Source organism: Streptopelia decaocto (assembly GCF_964273445.1).
Source record: "Streptopelia decaocto genome assembly, chromosome: 3".
NCBI lineage: Eukaryota > Metazoa > Chordata > Aves > Columbiformes > Columbidae > Streptopelia > Streptopelia decaocto.
The window spans coordinates 117,412,142-117,427,708 of NC_138656.1; the positions used below are offsets into that span (position 1 = coordinate 117,412,142).

Genomic DNA, 15,567 nt, shown 5'->3' on the forward strand with positions numbered 1-15,567 from the left:
ACATGATCTATTGCAATACAGAGCACCTGCTTGCTCCTCTGCACTCCCAGTTAGTTTATTTTCTGTTCCATGAATGAAGAATTTAAGAGCATAGAAGGGATGTATGAAACTAAAACAAAGGTCCATTGGCTTAGTGTTGCACGGCCAGTAAGGATGCCTAAGTAAAGAGCATAAAATGTACAGAAATAGGGTGAATGTATCATCGTTATGTCCCTGTACACCCTTCCAGTTGGTGGAAAACACATCAGATTAGGGAAATTCAGTGCCAGACGTTGTCTCTGCACCCTCAGGCTGCAGGACTCTTGACTGAGCTTTTTTCCATGACTCCGGCTGATCTTCTTGTACTTCTGGCCTCAACAGAACCTTCCAAAACCATTTTTGATCTTGGCAATCTTCCATCCTTTGGCCACCAAAGCTTTGAGTTCCTAATTTATCTTCCTTTTTATCCTTTAGGGGAGAGTTAAATTTCAACCAAAGGTTCAGCCAAGCAAGCATCTCCACATAATACTAATCCTAAGATCATTACATTTACAATCACACAGTAGCAAAATTCATTCTAATTACTTACACAACTACATCAAAATTCAAGAACCAAAATATCAGAAGGATGAGAAGCAACAGATGCAAATTACAATAAGGGAAATTCCAATTACACATAAGGAAAACAAAAATCTCTCACAATGAGAGTCATCAGGAACTGGAATGGAGGCCCAGAGAATTTATAGAATCTTGATCCCCATAGAGATATTCAGACTCAACTGGAAAAAAATCTAAGAAACCTGGTCTGTCTTTGTTCATTCAACAGTAAAATCCAAGCCAAACCAAATCCATGAATCCTTGTAATGAAGATCTGAGGAGCATCAGCACAATCTCTAAGGTCTAGTGATCCTTTCCTATCTCCTGATCTTTTATTGCACCAAGTCACTTGCTGACATACACAATAACTATCCAAAGACAGCAATACTGAATACTTTTTCAGGTCATATTTTACTTTCCACTTTACTTCAGCCAACAAACATTGTTTACACTATATTTCAAAATTACACCTGAAGTACATCATAATAGGTTATTATACATTTGCTATTTTGAGTGACTAATGTTTCTAATTGACCACTACCTCTGCAAATGACACCATGTCTTACAGATCATTTATTATCAAAACTAAACTGAAATATTTTAATTTCTTACTGGCTCCTAAGTTTAGTTATTAATATTAGTGGTGTGATTTTTTTCCAGTACTTTGACATTCATTTTTTAAGTATACAAAAGTGTACACATGTGCATACATACACAGACATAGATATATATGCATGTGAAAACATGCTTATAAATTATTTCCCTTGAAAGCGCACCCTGATAATTGAGATATAGATTTTTATTTTCTACATATTTTTATAAGTGAACTTTATTTGCAGTAGGAAAAAATGATAGTTGCATTTCTGGTGTGTTTAAGAATTTCTGGCCATAAAACAGAAAATGGAGGGAATAAAATTACAAAAGTTGCAGTTACTTCACACCTTGCCAAGAGTTTGTGGTTGGCTTGCCTACCAACTGCTAGTGTTACTCAACCTGATTCCTCAAGGAAACAAAGACACAACGTTAATTTTTACCATGTCCAAAGTCCTACGTGCAAGCAAGGACTTGGCTTTAATGTTGGGCATTCTTGACACTGTTGATTATAAATTCTGCATTGTCGCTCCCATCGTTTCCAGTCAAAATATCTCTGCCTGGAGATGGGTAAGGGAGAAGCAGAGGATGGATGGAGCACTTTTGCTTGTCCAAAGCTCATAACAGTGAGGCAAATCTTGTTGAAATTTTGGTTCGTGGCTCTCAGGGTGGAAAACCTTTCCATCCCTACCTGCAGCTCCTGTTCGCAGAAGCATGAGACAGTCAGTGAGTTTTGTATGTCAGGAGGGACATATCAGTGTTTTACCCTTCACAATCTCAGTGGTTTTCTCCAGTGTCTTTTTCTGGTAGATCTGATTTACACTAGGATCACAGTAACACCAGCTACACTTTGCTTCACCCAGGATACCTGGATAGGAAAGTGCAAGGGGTCCAGCACAGCTAAGTTGGGCAGCACCTCACATTGGTTTGACTCTTGACATCTTCTCTATCCAAAACACCATCTACTTTCTCACTATTTTCAGTGCAGAGGGACAGGGAGTCTTCATAGAGAGTTTCCTCCTGTTTAAATAATGTGTTTATTTAGTTTTCTTCTTTTCACCGAAGTTCAGAAGATGATCCAGTTATGTTTATCTCCACAGCAAGTCTTCACTTCGAATTCTTCAAGTTAGAGTTCATCAATGATGCCACACTCCACCACCCACTTCAGGTCCAGATCACGGAACCTTCTTTGGAGGATGACAAATATTATGACAGGGCCAGAATTTTATTATATGTAATAATACAGTACTTAGAGTCCTGGCACTGGAACAAAAAACGCTGCTCTACCTGGTGCAGGTGGGTTACACCATTGAGGGAAGTGTCTTCACAATGAAGTGCAGAGTGTCATGAGTTTCATATCAAGATGTTTGGGTAATTGTGCCAAGATCACTTCCCAGAGAGGAAGATGATCTTATCTCCATCTTAGGAGTCATATCTAGCACAGCAGATGAAGCAATTAGGAGCAAAAGGGAGAATCTCAAACTCTACCCCTCTCCAAACCCACACATCAAGCCATTAGGAGTCAAAACCATCTCAGTTAGGTGATGTATTTGACTGGGCGTTGTTCTGTGCATGTTCAACAACTGCTTCTGAGAAGATAATGACCAAATCACTACTTTGCACATTCATAACTTTTGGAAATGTGTTTGCTACTGTCTTTTTCTTTCCTTCTTTGTATCTTTTTTTTTCTGGTATCTGCCAAAGGTCTGATGTTATCCAAAATATACTTAGTTTTCCCTGGCGTGAAGTCCTCTGAGAAGTGAAGTTTCTCAGATGCCTCTAGGTTCTCTGAAGGAAGCATCTGGAGATATCTTGGCATTTTCTACAGTGTTAGGCCATGATGGCAAGGAAAAAGAGACAGAAAGCATGGATTCTGTCTCTGACACCTCAGTCAAAAATGCCATAATACCTTCCAAAAGAAGCCTGGAAGCTACCAGAATGTGTACTTGCTGGACCATGAAGTCGTCACAGGGAGAAGTTAGGTTTCATCTCTGACAATGACACCATGGTCACTGCAGGAATGTTGCAGGAATATGGCTGTTGGGAAGGGGAGGATGAAATGAGCTCCTTTTTCCCTGGGGGTGTAGTGGGGTGCAAGTGGAGAAACATCTAGCTGTAAAAGCCACCAGCCCACCTGTGTGTTACTGCCCATGGTACAAACAGTTCTGTGCAATACCCCCTCCTTCCTTAAAAAAAAACCACCACTCAAGGTTCAACCATATGGATGCCATCGTAACAGATTTTATTAAAGAGGGGGAAAGAAATAATTTCCACAGCATTGCCTGGTTTTGCAGATGCAGCATTTTGATTCTCCTCAAAGGAAGATTTTTAGAACTTTTTGTTGCAGCAGGAACTGGTGTTAATGGGAGCGAAGGGATTAGGGTGATTCAGAGGCCATTCGGTAGAAGCAGAAAGGATTTCCAAGGAGAATCCAGGGTGTCTTCAGCCCCGTCTCCACCTCCTGCATGGTGAAGAAGAGAGAGTCTCAGGTTACCCACCAATAGGTTTTCTTAGTGAATTCACTAAAAGAGAAACTGGTCTTGTTTTTAACAAAACCAGGACAGGTTCTCATTATTTCACGGCACCAGAGCAGAACCTGCCACGGAATGCAAAGACCCCCTGAGGACCCCCTATGCCAGCAGGTTTGGCATTGGAGAAGTGGGACAGGAGGGTGTTTTAGAGGACCTGTGTCCCTAAGATGTTTCTCTGAAGAAAAGATAAAGAGGATGTCAGCCATTGCCACAGTTATCCCTGCACTTCTACATACCATTTGCAGCAAGTCAATCCATTACTACATCTTCCAGCCCAGTAAAATGGCCGTCGACATATCCCTGGCTTGCAGATTCCGTTTCGGGCTGCACAAGAATTAAATCGCCCAGGAATGTAACGTTGACCTACATGGTGGAAAGCGAACAGTCATTTACCATGAAAGTAATCAGAAGTGGATGCTGTCTCTCTCCTCTGATTCCTCCCTCTACCTACTTCACCCCTTACCTGCAGCCGCTTGGAGCATCACAAAGAGGACAACCAGGAGCTGGTAAAGGATCCTCATGGCCACAGCTGGGATGTGAATTCCTTGCCTGTAATGAGACCACAACACCAAAATAGAATAGAACACTGAATAGAACATCCCCTCCTGACTGGGAGACAAGGAACTGCTTAAAACCTGCCCTGAGCAACCAAACCCAAAGCCTTATAAAACAGGATGGACTTGAATGATGAACAGAGTGAAAATTGCATCCTTGGAGATATTAAACATTTCACCAAATATACATCTAAGCAAACTAACTATCCTCGCTTTGAGCATGAGTTTAGACTAGAAACTCCAGGACTGCCTTTCAGCCTAAATTATTCTGGGTTTCTATGGTGCTTTGGTGGGTTTTGCTTTTAATGTTGGTCTTACTGCACTGAAAAATTATCTTCCAGACCTGTACAACACCAGAAAGGCCACTGTGGTACTAACATAGACCTGTGACTTATTCACCCTCAACCTACTGTGGTTCACAAAACGTTCAGAGACTGAGCCAACCATTGTCCATAGGAAAGTCTGAAAGAAACATTTGGATCTCTTGAGCATCAATTAAGGTGACAACTCAGAATGTTACAGGGATTCAGGCAAGATATCTAGTCCAAAATGTAGCCCTGAATGGCTGTGCTGGCCAGATGCCTGTTTCTGTAGGAAGTTGGACATTTCTTAACCAACAAGCCCTCTGTCTCTGATGCCCCAAGTGAAGGTTTCTGCTTCTGTCCACTCCCCTTGGAGGCCACCAAACATGGTTTTCTCCTGCAAGCCCTGCAAACAACCCATGGTTCATAGAATCATAGAATGTCCTGAGTTGGAAAGGACCCACAAGGATCATTGAATCTAACTCCTGTCCCTGCATAGGACAACCAAAAACTCACACTGTGTGAGGGCACTGAGGTTTTGCAGGACATGTACAGACTGGACACAGTCACTGGAGGAATGAGAAGGAAGGGGTAAATGAAAGCAGAATACTCATTAGACTTGAGATTAGTGAAAGGAAAATAAATGTATAAAGATGAAGAAGTGAGTATGCCTGTCCAGAAGCAGACAGAAGAGTTACCAATGGAAGAGGTGGAGGTTCAGCACTGCTGTCCGTCTGCCTTCTCCAGCTGGTGCCCCAGACCAAAACACGACTCTTTATATAAAGGTTTAGGGATGCTGGTGGTGCAGTCTCAGGCCAATGAAAAAAGCCTTTTCCAGCCAAATTTGTCCTGTACTTCAGCATCTTCCAATGAGAAACGAGGGCCTGCTTTGAGTCTGTTTTCACCACAATGCCCCTGAGCTTTGTGCAACCCATCTTCGACCATCCAAGTTGGTGTAAGATACGTTAAGCCACAGGGTTACGTAAAACACCTGGGAACATGCAATGACTGCTCCTTTTTGTCCTGCTGGATCCTTATTCTGCCTTTGGTACACAGCTTAATTTTCTAATTTGCAGCTGTAACCTGTTGTTTTTTCCCTTAGTAACATTTTGTCCTTTACATCTCACCTTCTGGTTGTTTTATCTCCACCTCCATGAAAGAATAAACATTGCTTCCTTTTTAGCTGACTAATTACATAGCTAGTAGTTTAGTGCATAATGAGATTCTGAGGTATGAAATGATAACATAAATACAATCTTTCCAGGAAAATTTTATAATATATCATATTTTCACTTCTAATGCTTCTATGGATTGCTCTTGATTTGTTTTTGTTGTTGTAGTTTCAGTGTCCTTCCTGATATCAACTTTTACTCAATCTTGCTCAGGTTGCCCAGCATCTGACAGGATAACCAGCACACTTGCCTATCTCATGTATGTTCCTCAAATTCTCTGTAAAATATAAGCAGTTCATTAAGAAGAAATATAATTTCTAGTCATTCCAGTTCTGATAGGCTGCCAGAAGTCACATATTTTCTCTCTATATATATGTGCACGTGTGCTTTTATATGCATATTATGCACAGATCAGTGTAACCTCATCTGGGTGTTCCTGCTCCAGTGGGGGGATTGGACTGGATGAGCTTTCGAGGTCCCTTCCAATCCCTAACGTTCTGTGATTCTGTGATATACAGGTATTTAAATGCTAAATGTTTACTCGTCAAGATTTTACAATTTCTGAGCCATGAGCACATTTGCTGTTACTCAGCCTAAGTCCTTTCTGCGACACAGAAGCAGCAATTCCTATTCCCGAAGCCCTTCTGCTCTAAGTCTGTGCTGTATGAAGAACTCCATCCTCTGTCAGGACATCTTATTGATATTTTATTTCTCATAATCCAGGTGACTTCAGCAAACACCCCCAGGTAGAGAGGATGGGTATCAGATGGATAGGAAGCGCTGCTGAGGCTTTGTCTCCTCTTCCATGGCAGTGACCAATTTGTTGGCCATGTGTTTTTAAATCCCTCTAAGTCCATCAAATCAGCCACAGTACAGATGAGAAATTATCTGTATTTTTATTTTCACAGGGAACACGTTAAAAAAAAATCTCTGAATCTCCAACATGGATTTTATTTGTGAACAAAGTCATGTGAGGAGATTTTTGGCATGGAGAAAATGCAGATCTCCCTGTTGTCAGCATCTATTAGTGAGCAAACCTTTCCTCCAGGTCTGCTTTAGTCTGCCAGCTTTATGTGGTTTTCCAGTTCTTATAAACCCCACACGGTCCCTTTCTGTGACAGCAAGAAATGTTCTTTCTTTCTTTCCACCTTTCCTTATCCCCCGTTCTGACAAGGTGCCTCATCCCTCTTCCTTCGGGACCTTCCCACTTGCCTGTGCTACCTCATCTCCTCTGGATGTGTCTCTGCTTATCCCACTCTCTGCTCCAGAAGATTTACACCTCCACAATATCAACTAAGAGTTGTCCATGAGCTGAGAATCTGAAGTCAAGCTGCTCTCAGCTTGACTACCAGACACTTTGCTGTGCTGCGTCCCACCAGGCAGGAGGTCTGGAGCTGTGGTGCCCTCATCCGGAGGCTGCTGCCTTGCAGCTGGGCAGGCAGTCCTCCCCAGTTTAAGAAGGACCAGGAATTACTGGAAGGAGTCCAATGGAGGGCTATGAAGATGCTGAGGGGTCTGGAGCATCTTTGTGATGAGGAGACTGAGAGAGCTGGGGCTGTTCAGCTGGAGAAGAGAAGCTGAGAGGGATGTGGTCAGTGGGATCAATATGTCAGGGTGGGTGTCAGAGGATGGACCAGACTCTGTTCAGTGGTGCCCAGCGCCAGGGTGAGGGGTAACGGGCACAGACTGAAACACAGGAGGCTCCATCTGAACATGATCAGAAACTTGTTTGCTGGGAGGTGCCAGAGCCTGGCCCAGGCTGCCCAGAGCGGGTGTGGAGTCTCCTTCTCTGAGACATTCAAACGCGCCTGGACCCACCTGTGTGATCTGCTCTGGTGACCCTGCGTGAGCAGCTGGGTTGGACTGGGGGATCTCCAGAGGTCCCTTCAACCCCAACCAGCCTGGGATTCTGTGATCTGGTGTTTTAAAGGCGAGAGGTGAGGAGGAGCTGTGGATGCACACTAGAGGTCTGACAGCACATGACACAGGTGACATCTCAGCTGTGAGGTGCCTCATGTTTGCATAAATCCCCATTTTTTTTTTCCCCCAAAGCATTTTTAGGTGTGCAAAGGCAGGATTAATAGAGAGGTTAATTTATTACAGCTCTTAAACCCAGCTTGCTCAGTTCCTCATCATCCTGGGCCCCACTGTGCAGCTGGGCTGGAGCGGAGCTTAGCAGCAGGTCACAGCGAGCTGAAACCTGGGCTGCAGCAGAAGGCTACAGAGAGTATAATGGAGAGACAGAACTAAAAGCTGTAGGAAAATAACACTGAATTATTTCCTTCTTTCTTCCTCATATCACGGTGCTTAGTTTTACAAAACATATATACGTATTCTTGTTCAAATAACAAACTGCAGCCTTGAAGGGATGCTCTCTGCCAAGTTTTAGTGTGACCCAAAGGAGCGGAACTCCCCATCTCTATCTGGGACACTTTATTCATTCTAATTCCAGTTGTTTTTCCCTATTGACAGTTGCACAGCTGTGTCTACCCTTTTCCCTTTGGAAAAGCGTGTGGTTTGAAAAAAGCAACACAGACTTGCTGGCACAGGGTAGAATGGTAATTTTCTGGATAGGGCTGGTGCTGGAGATGGGAGGTGAGCGGTGTCAGGTTTCATGGATATTAATTGAAATGGTGATGTTAGGCTGGAACAGGAGTACCCAGGGACTGTCTGATTATGGTTTCTTTATGTAAAGGAAAAGCTAGATTTGCCTTAAAAAATGCTGGGACCATTCCTGATTTAGGCAACCCAGTACCACAGTAACCCAAAACTTGCATGAGTTGTTGCTGTTCTTGAACTGGGCCATGTGTGTAAAAAGTGCTTAATACCTCCTTGGACTAAAAGAATAGGTGAGACCTAAAACTTTTGTGAAGTTCTAGAGTCCTGAATTTGCCCTTTGCAACACCTATGTGTATGATACGATGTGCCACTGTAAATAAAAACAAACATGCAACAGAATAGATGTTGCTAGCAGTGTTGCCAGCTTCCCCTGGTGACTGCTGCAATGCTTTATAGACCCTTCTGGACCAGATAACTGGGAGGACCAGAAACCTTCCTGCCCAGGAGGGATGTCACACTTGAGTGAGAAGGGGCATGAGAACAGGCTGTTTCACCAGGACTCTATGTGGATAATTTTAAGAAATCTCAGTGCTGGCAATATCTTCTTCAAGATCAGCTAACAGCTTTATGATGAAAGATTGGACATGAGCCAGCAATGTGCACTTGCAGCCCAGAAAGTCAATTGTATCTTGGGCTGCATCACAAGGAGCGTGAGCAGCAGGTGGAGGTTGGTGATTCTGCCCCTCTGCTCCGCTCTGGTGAGACCCCCCTGCAGTGCTGGTCCAGCTCTGGGTTCTCAGCACAGGACACACATGGACCTGCTGGAGAGGGGCCAGAGATGATCTGAGGCTGGAACAGCTCTGCTGGGAGGACAGGCTGAGAGAGTTGGGGTGTTCAGCTGGAGAAGAGAAGCTCCAGGGAGACCTTGGTGCAGCCTTTCTTTACTTAAAAGGGGCCAATAAGAAAGATGGGGATGGACTTCTGAGCAGGAGCTGTTGTGATACGACAAGGGGTGATGGTTTTAAACTAAAGGAGGGGAGATTCAGGCCAGACATGAGGAAGAAATTGTTTGTGCTGAGGGTGGTGAGAGCCTGTCCCAGGTTGGGCAGAGAGGTGGTGGATGAACCATCCCTGGAGACATCCTGGGCCAGGCTGGACGGGGCTCTGAGCAACCTGAGCTGGTGAAGATGTCCCTGCTCATGGCAGGGGTGGCACTGGATGAGCTGTGAAGGTCCCTTCTGAGCCAAACCATTCTATGATTCTAGCATTGTGTGATTTGTAGTTTCTTTAGTGCCCAGAATGGAAAGGCATCTCAGATGTCTACCTTCAGTTAATCTAAATCTATGTTTTGGTCCTAGCTGCATTAACTCTCCATGTATGGCTTTGCCATACAATTGGCGAAGCACAAAAAAATATTATTACTGCTGCTCTGTAGAGGTAAAGCTGAATTCCTGCTCTCTGGTTTGCTGAGCAGCACATTTACCTTTATATTTCAAGGGCTTTAGAGGCAACTGGCAAGTCCTCTGTTTGCTTGTGTGTTCTCTGAGCTCGGGGGTGTCCACAATTGGGAGGCTGCAGCACAGCCAGCATGCCCAGAGGGAGCAAGGGGCAGTTCACTCTGCACAAAACACCAGGCAGCAGCCGTGGCTTCCAGGCAGGTTTTGTCCCACTCATCTCTGGGCAGGTTTCCACAGGGCTGGCCAAGGCCACCCAATGGACAGCAGGGCTGTTCACCAGCTGGATTTCATGTTTGTTGCCAATTGTGGACGTGCTGCAAGGACAAGCGTTGAGCAATTGTACCAAAGGTCTGTCATCCCTTCCTGTCATTTGCACAGAGGACACTGGAATAAGAGGATGACAGAGGGGAGGTGAAGGCTCTTTGTGGCTTCAAGCTGGCTGAGGACGTCCCATCATCAGAGGTAAGCTGCATCATTATGGAAGCAATATATAGACACAGGGTTTAACCTAGCCGCCTTCACAAAGACGATTAGGGGCCTAGAACAACTTTCTTATGAAGTGCAACCGAGAGAGATGGGGATGTTCAGCTGGAGAAGCTGAGATGGGATCTTATCAATGTTTCTAAATATCTCAAGGTGGGTGTCAAGAGGATGGACCAGACTCTTCTCAGTGGTGCCCAATGACAGGATGAGGGGCAACAGGCACAGACTGAAACACAGGAGGTTCCATCTAAACATGAAGAGAAACTTCTTTATTCTGAGGTGCCAGAGCCCTGGACCAGGCTGCCCAGGGAGGTTGTGGAGTCTCCTTCTCTGAGACATTCAAACCCACCTGGACACGTTCCTGTGCAATCTACTCTAGGTGTACCTGCGTTAGCAGGTGGGTTGGAGTAGATGGTCTCCAGAGGTCCCTTCAACCCCAGCCAGACTGCGATTCACACCAGCATGGAGAGCAATTTGTGATACTCTACACTGTTGGAGATCTGCAACTGGGGAGACCAAACCTTGCTGGAGCAGCCAGGGTGGACAAGGGGGACACAGGGGCATCTCAGGTGGCACATGGCAAAATAACTGAGACCTGGATATTCACAGAGGATAGGAGGCTGTGGAATACTGAATGATAAAATGCCACCTGGGATTTAGAAGAGTCCTTCCACATGTCCATATTAACAACACTATATATATATATGTATATATGTATATATGTATATATGTATATATGTATATATGTATATATGTATATATGTATATATGTATATATGTATATATGTATATATGTATATATGTATATATGTATATATGTATATATGTGTGTATATATATATATATATAATGTGGATTTGCTAGGAGGACTGTGGAGAAATATGACAGTAAGAAATGCCATCATTATGGAATAAATGTAAATTTCAATAAACAATTACTTAAATTAATCGTGACTATTCCCGAGTAAATCACATATTAGAATATCTGGATTATTCTTTTTTATTGTTATCTTCTTCAGCTAAGATAAAATATAAAGCAGTTTAGAAAATTCAGCTTTTATTTCTCTCAGAATATTTATATATTATGAATATATACATACATATACACAGGCATAAATATATATATATACATGTATATAAGTGTTTGCATATATTCTCTGTACAAAATAACATGATTTTTAGGGCTCCACACAGTATCCCTTTTATGAGCTTTGGTAGCCAAAACAATATTTAGAGTCAATAATAGTGTACTGTAATTAATATAACAGATAGTTTAATTACCATATTTAAGAAATTTAAGGTAACTTTACCAACAGGTGTAACAACAGGTACAATTCATTAATTGATTATCATATTCCAGTCTTGATTTGTATTTGAGCTTTGATCTGTTTTGTACCCCATTGGGGAGCTAACACAGGCACAAAGTGGGAAACAGGAGGAAATACTCATTTTATCCTATTTTAAGATCCTTTTAAGGATGTGACTTGTCTGTCTTCTGTTTGTCTGAATTTACTGAGGTGAAACAGACCCTAAAAGCTCAGTTCAGAGCTCTGTGTTCCTGGAAACACATTTATGGATTTAATGTTCATGGTGTTTATTTCTGTCTTTTTACATTGCATCATTTAATAAATCAATTTCATTATTTAAATATTTTTTTTAAGGAAAGAAAAAAGCCCAATCATAGAAACAAATGCTGCTGCCTACTGTAAAACACATACACATTCCATCAATTAAATTATACAGGAATGGGATTTAGTAAAATAACTATATCTGGGCAATTAAAGTGCTTATTTGGATTTTTCTTATCATATCACTTGGACCCAAGTAAACAGGTTTGCTGGCTCCTGATGATTTTCAAAGGAAGCAAATGTCTTCCATCTCCTCAGACACTCATTGTTGCCTGTGTCCAGCTGCCAAGGCAAAGGAAATCCCACACTCCTCCTCCCTGGACCTGCCTCTGTTAATGTGATTTATTTTTCAGAGCAAGGACCAGCATCTTGTCCATTGCTGGTGGCCACAGCAGATTGCAAAACACTGAGGGCTTTGAGGTTGGACTGTCAGAAACCATAATTCACTAACATGTCAGTGCTGGGAATCAGAAGACACCAGGATAATTAAGAAGAAAATCCATAAAATCCTGCTGTCAGAATAATTTGTGTCCTGTTGACTGAAGAAGGCTGTTGGAGAGAAATTTCAGTCTTAGCTCTTCATTGCCCTCTTCTGGGAGGCAGGTGACCCGGGTAGATGGATGCTGTTCGGATGGCTGTTTGTATTACAAGAATGTTGGGTTATTTTCTAGACTCTTAGTAGCATGACAATCAAAACACAACATCTTTTTCTGGGCTCCCCTGGGTTACTTCAAGATCGAAGCAATAATGGTACTGCCACCAGTCATTCTGGTCTAAACCCTCTGGGAGCACGGAGGAGCAGTTTGCCCAAAATGTTTTATAGAAGTTGTTTCTTTTGGCCACCTATTAAATGGGTGCCTCCCTGAAACTTTAATTATTCAAACAATAGTTATTTCCTCTACAATGAGTAGAATACAGATGTGGTAAATGCAAGAAAATTAAAATATTCTTGGTGCACAGATAAGCATGCTCTTAGAATCATAGAATCATGTTGGTTGGAAGAGGCCCTTAAGATCATCAAGTCCAACCATTAATCCAACACTGACACTAACCCATGTCCCTAAGAACCTCATCTCCATCTGTTCAACTCCTCCAGGGATGGTGACTCCACCACTGCCCTGGACAGTCTGATCCAATGCCTGACAGCCCTTTCTGGGAATAAATTTTTCCCAATATCCAATCTGAACCTCCCCTGGACCAACCTGAGGATGTTTCCTCTTGTCCTATAGCTTGTTACTTGGCAGAAGAGACTGATGCCCTCTTGCTCCAACCTCCTTTCAGATAGCTGTAAAGAGCAAGAAGGTCTCCCCTCAGCCTCCTTTTCTCAATCTAGACTGTGCAAAAACTGTGCAAAACTTGTGCAAAAACTGAGCTTCTCTAATGTAATGGTTTAGGTGCTGTGGTAGGTACCTCCAGGCTTCAGAGATGACCTGCCTGCAGTCAACACCAGGCACCGTGGCCTTGGGACAGTTCTGTAGGATTAGGTCCCCACTGGAGCCAAACCACCAATTTTCAGTGTATGTCCCAGGATGCTTTTTTCACAGCCCACGATGGATCAATATGTTGTACACAAACCAGGGTGGTGTAAGGTGCTTTTCGGAAGAACCAGCTCATGAGCCAGAGAAAGGGGAAGGAGTTCATGAGTGGTCACCATTTGTCATCAGCTGCTGGGAAGGACATTTCAGCTTTTGGGAATGGCTGTGGCAGCTCTGTTATCAATAGGAATACATACATACCATTTTTGGGGGGCAAGGCATCACTCTGTGAGGTTCCCCATTGAGAGGAGCCAGGTAGGACAGACTGGACACTGTGACCCCTCTCCTGAAGTCCTCTAGGGTGAGTTGAAGGTTTAGTTTCCACACCAGCTGCAGCAGATAAGGAGAAAAATACGTCTTGTTGGTAATCTTTGCTTCTCTAGAAAGCAATTCATCACTCCGAGACATAGAATTTTGCAGCTTAATTAAATCCTCATAAACAACTAAAATGTACAATACTTGGTATTTCGGTAAGGCTGACTGCTGCAGTCAATAATGGTGATTCTGAAAGATTATAGTATTATGTATCATTTTCAAAAGTTAATTAGAATCTGCAGGAAGAAATGATGGTGGAGAGATACTTTGAGGCTTTCAGCTGGCACATATCATAGAGATGTTATGGAGAGAAGGGATAGATGGCTCCTTACCTTCTTCTGTAAAGATGTTTTCAAGGACTTACTACTGCTTTGTTAGCTACAAAAGTGGCTAATATTCAAATAAAGTTTCTGAGTGTTTATTATCCAGAGAAACTAGAATAGCTGAAGTCATTATCCACACGTATCTGAAGCAAAATATGTGATAATTAAATAAAATGGACATTTTAGACACTAAGTTAATTGCTACAAAATACAAAGCATGGCACCATATGGGCTGCCATGAAGAAAGTTAACTCCAACCCAGCCAAATCCATCATGGTTACTCAAATAAAAATAGATAAAACTGTAAATGGAAGCATCGATGATTTTGTGCATGTAGCAGCATTATCCATAAGTTATAAAATGGATCTAAGAAAAGTTTGTTTATATTATGGGGGTGGTTAGTAGATCGAGAGAGGTCCTCCTTCCCCTCTACTCCACCCTGGTGAGACCACACCTGGAATATTGTGTCCAGTTCTGGGCCCCTCAGTTCAAGAAGGACAGGGAACTGCTGGAGAGGGTCCAGCGTAGGGCAACCAAGATGATTAAGGGAGTGGAGCACCTCCCTTATGAAGAAAGGCTGAGGGAGCTGGGTCTCTTTAGTTTGGAGAAGAGGAGACTAAGGGGGGACCTTATTAATGTTTATAAATATATAAAGGGTGAGTGCCATGGGGATGGAGCCAGGCTCTTCTCGGTGGCAAACAATGATAGGACAAGGGGTAATGGGATCAAGCTGGAACACAAGAGGTTCCACTTAAATTTGAGAAGAAACTTCTTCTCAGTGAGGGTGACAGAGCACTGGAACAGGCTGCCCAGGGAGGTTGTGGAGTCTCCTCTGGAGACATTCAAAACCCGCCTGGACATGTTCCTGTGCGACCTCACCTAGGTGTTCCTGCTCCAGCAGGGGGATTGGACTAGATGATCTTTTGAGGTCCCTTCCAATCCCAAACATACTGTGATACTGTGATACTGTGATAATACTTGGATAAATTTAGAGGAAATTAATTCTATTTCTTGCTTTTTTTTAAAAAAATTATGATCTCCAGGATGTATGGGATTCAAATATAGGAGTCTTCACTGGAGCTGGTGCAGGCTTTCTTTGCAGTTGACGGAAAGTCAGAATATTAATCTAATTATTTTAAATTTTATAGGTACAAACACATTTTCTTGGTTTTATGCAATATACCTTTCAAATATATCTTTCCTGAACTAGATTTGTTCAGCAGATTTATTCTAGAGCATTACTGCATAAATGACAATTTTTATTAACAAAATACATCTTAAATGTCATAAATAGCTTTTGGATTAGGTGATGGCAACTGCAGGACAAATGCATGACCTCTTTCTGTTTTCTTTTTCTTAGTAGCTGTTGTGTTTGGCGACACTGAATTTGGACATGAAGATCCTTTTCCTTTTCTTTCCTGTTCTCCTCTTAGTGCTCCAAGGCACTTTAGGTAAGAGCTACATAAAATCAAAAGAAATGCAGAGGAAAGACCATGAGCATGGAGAATGTAAAATAGAACCAAAAATAAGATGAGTTTTAGG

At 42.6% G+C, this 15,567-nt stretch overlaps 1 long non-coding RNA gene across 1 annotated transcript; it reads right to left on the reverse strand.

Moving 5' to 3' along the window:
* Positions 1–3,388: 3,388 nt before the first annotated feature.
* On the reverse strand, positions 3,389–5,332 carry LOC309438329. Its single transcript, XR_014183752.1, has 4 exons — positions 5,253–5,332; positions 4,162–4,247; positions 3,935–4,061; positions 3,389–3,628 (listed from the first exon to the last, which is right to left on the reverse strand). It is a non-coding gene; the product is annotated as an uncharacterized lncRNA (long non-coding RNA).
* Between the last annotated feature and the right edge of the window lie 10,235 nt (positions 5,333–15,567).